Source organism: Limulus polyphemus, unplaced genomic scaffold, assembly GCF_000517525.1.
Source record: "Limulus polyphemus unplaced genomic scaffold, Limulus_polyphemus-2.1.2 Scaffold1087, whole genome shotgun sequence".
Taxonomy (NCBI): domain Eukaryota; kingdom Metazoa; phylum Arthropoda; class Merostomata; order Xiphosura; family Limulidae; genus Limulus; species Limulus polyphemus.
In genome coordinates, this window is record NW_013666697.1 from 190913 (window position 1) to 194691 (window position 3779).

At 33.2% G+C, this 3779-nt stretch overlaps 1 protein-coding gene across 1 annotated transcript in view; it reads left to right on the plus strand.

The window, feature by feature from the left end:
- The first annotated feature begins 1164 nt into the window (after positions 1-1164).
- LOC106462069 (nuclear hormone receptor E75-like) overlaps positions 1165-3779 on the plus strand; it is a 76627-nt gene continuing 74012 nt past the window's right edge. Inside the window, exon 1 of the mRNA XM_022389197.1 lies at positions 1165-1663. The gene's annotated coding sequence lies outside the window, so the exon portion shown is untranslated. The remainder of the gene's footprint in view (positions 1664-3779) is intronic.

Sequence of the window (3779 nt, forward strand, 5' to 3'; positions counted from 1 at the left end):
AAAACAAGAAAACGTATATACGTGTGTATTTAAAGTGTTTTGTTCTCATTACTGTAGCTTGTCGTTATTTGTTCTACTCGGAGTAAACTTGTATATTAATAGTTTTTATAAGACCCGCGGCCGCGAAAAAGTAGGATACTTTATTAAAAGTTTGGCCGAAACAAACTATGAAACACATAATCGAAAAAGCGCAACTGTAATTATTAGTAAACAATTTAGCTACATTAGTTGAGCTGATTTCAACACAGCTTTCAGATTTTCAGTTGGATACCAGGAAGCATGGAAACAGTAGTAACTGGCAGAGTAAGTGATGAACACACAAAAACGAAAGAAAGGAACATGCCATATTTGTCGTCTTTGTGATCCCTTACCCTCATGCACTGTACTTACGAGACATATTAACTACAACAGAAAGCGTAAAAGTAGTCAGTTGTCAAATCAGTAAAAATTAAAAAAAGCGCGGGTCATAAGTTATTTAACTCAACGCAAACTTCGCAGTTTACAGCTTTATAAAATACTACTGCGGTCTTCTGACACAAATAATAAGCGAAACGCCCGTTTGTACGAAGATAGTGACAAAATGCAGCAACAAACTTCATCGTTGCAAAGACAAAGCCAAAATTTCTGCAAACTCCAGACGAAATCTAATTACTAGTTTGGGTTAACTAAAAAACAAACAAACAAAAAAGAAACGTTTTACTAGAGTTTGTATATCGCATGGAAATATTACAGAACATATCAGTTATTTGGTGCAAGAGAAAAGTCGTTTTCGTAACTAAAGCTCGCAGTTTAAACCTCTAATTACGTACAATAGGAGCGAAGAGATGCGAATGTTGAAGTTTCGGATGTGGTATAGATGGAAATCATGAAAAAAAAACACACTTAAAAATAAACGTTTAAGGAAACCTCAGTATAGAATTACAATAAAGGTAAATATATTTAGAACTATATTATGAATTATAGGTTCAATAACGTTTAGTTATACGCTTGACTTCTGGCAAACGTTTAGCCTCTTTTGATCTTCACCTCTACGTAGTTGATGTTCAAGGCCATTTATCACGTGTAGACCTCTACGCATGATCATGACGTTTTAGCCTCACTTTGTAGAAAAGCTTCACAAATTACTCCGATTTGAGATACTCTCCGTAGGTCTATTTGTGATAGTGGCGTGTTCAAAGATAAAGATTAACAAACCTACTTTCAGCGAGCTTCCATGATATTATGAACAAAGACAGACTGTATTTAACAGGGCTTTGCAAGTATTTGTTATCAAAGGTAACCTTGAAATTGTGGTCGTTTAACAAGCGGCTTGTAAACAATTGGTAAAGTGTCATACACATTTTATATATGATAAGGAGTACAAGAGGATGTAATACCATTTACGAACTTGAAGTATATGTACAGAAATGTCTGGAAGTTTCAGATAAAGTCACAACCTTTGGACAACACGTAACTTGAAGTTCAACTGACTATTTGTCGTCGTTGATTCTGCTGTGATTAGACAACAATTGGGGTAACTTACGTCAGTTTTGCGTAATAAATTGTATTAAAAAGTGATTTTTGTTTTGTTTAACGTTTAATCAAACTTAAAAAAACCTTCCTGGTTGGATTCCTAATCTCCGTCAGAATTAGAAGACTTGCGTCTAATCCCATTGGGATTTTTGTATCCTTTTCTCCCAAGTGTTTCACTTGTTTATTTTTTTAGAAATACTATATTAATAATTGTTTATGAGGTTTACAAGTAGTCGTTATAGCAGGATTTGTAATTGTAAGTAAAGGTTTATTACATCTAGCAGCTTTTTCTTGGCTAAAGTAATTGCTCATTTAATTCTCCGCTAATTCATCTGACCAACTTTCAGCACAATACCTGGAAAACTTCCAAAAAATCTTGAGTAATCTAAAGTAAGTTATATTTTACCTTTGTATAATTGTAAGTTTAACTATATAATAAAAAAATGACTGATGCACTTGTGCTAATGAAAGGTAAATTGAAATATTTGCCAATTCGTATGTTATGAATAGCATGATATTTTACTGCAAAAACACAAATATTTTGTTTCGCCTCAATTTAATGAGTAACGGTACTTTTGGCAAAAAGCCAAGCCAAAATAACGCTCGATTGTACGAGGTAGATTTCTCAACAAATCCTGTTTTTGTACTTGTGAAGGCCAAGGTCAATTGTAATAACGTAGTCATTAATATAATAATATTGCATCCTACTTGAAAGGAATGGGTGAATAAATTTACAGTAAATGAACAGCAGAACTAATAAATAATGAATTCATAGAATCGCATAACCTGATTGTATTAAACTGTTTATAACTAACATATATTTATGTACTGAAAATCTAATAGCGAATTCTGGTTTATAAACTCCTTTAAAATACTATTGCAATTGGAAATGTCCTATATTTTACTTTACATTTACAGTTGAACGTATTGAGGGAAATACTACACATTTCTGTTTTGTCGTTTTTAATATTTATCATGTCTAAAAGTGATATGAATAGTTTTATTAAGTTTCAAAACAAAAACTAAAATAATTAAATCATATGACCTTGCTCTTTGTCATTTCATTTTAACCAGTGTTCTGGTTATCTTAATATGACCGCTAATTATTGCTACACACTTTTTGATTTTTTTCCATATATCTTAAATTGTCATCTTAAACATCGCTAGAGCACGTGTTTTGTTAGCTTGATTTTTTTTTTTTTTTTTTACCAGGAGTGAGTGCCGCCTATTAACAATCAGACGTCGAAGTAAACCACTCCTTTATCATTGTTATTGCTGGCAAACTTTTAACTCGGATTTTATATAATAATAATTTGTGAATCTAATCATTCTTACTTTTAAGATTCCTATCTCCACATTAATTTCTATCGTGCTTACAAAATCTCCAAAAAGTGTCTCTAGACTGAAATGCGTTCCCTCAGTTTTGTATCTTTCATATACTAGGTGGCGCCACCACATTAGCTTACATTTCTTGGCCTTGACCGAATCGCCAACGCTGGTCATGGCCACAGTTTATTTAGATATTTAATAGACTTGAAGCATTTTGATTTTTTAAGAATCATATACAAAAAATTGGCCTGTTCTATCTTATTCAAGGACAGGTTCAGAGCTGTTTTCACTTTCTCAAGGCCGTGCAGTGTTCAAGGTGAATTTTTGTTATCAGTGGCATAAAATAATGTTTTATAGGATCATGAGCTTCGAATATTAGATCTTTTGTTTGTTTTTCTTTTGGTGTTTCCATCTTTCCTGGTTATAAGTTGTGTTGTGGTTTTTGAAGTGTCTGCTTGAGTTATATCGAGATGAAGCATTTTAGTTTCAATAATCCAATGAAAAAATTTGGTGGGCTCAAGTACACAGGGGTATGGGTTGGTCCTGTGGTAAAACTCTGGATTTTATAGCTGGCGAGCCGGGTTCGAATTCGTGTGACACCACAAAATATTCTCCGCATTTTAAGTTGTGGGTGCGTTATAAGAGTAACAGTTAATCCCTTAGCATAGATGGTGAGTGGTAGAATGCCACTGGCTCTGGAAAGTAGTTCAAAACTAGGGCCGGTGGTAGATACCCTTAAAGACTTTGTCATAAATATAAAATACTAGCTGGAATACGTTTGTATCAAAGGATAGGAAATTGTGCTTCTATTTTTTCTTTCTTAACATAATTTACAAGTACAATAAAAATACATAAAGGTATCAATACTGAAAATAAAGACATTACTGTTTTCAAGAATTCTATCAGTATGAAATTAGATGGGAAGTCCAACCCCCCCC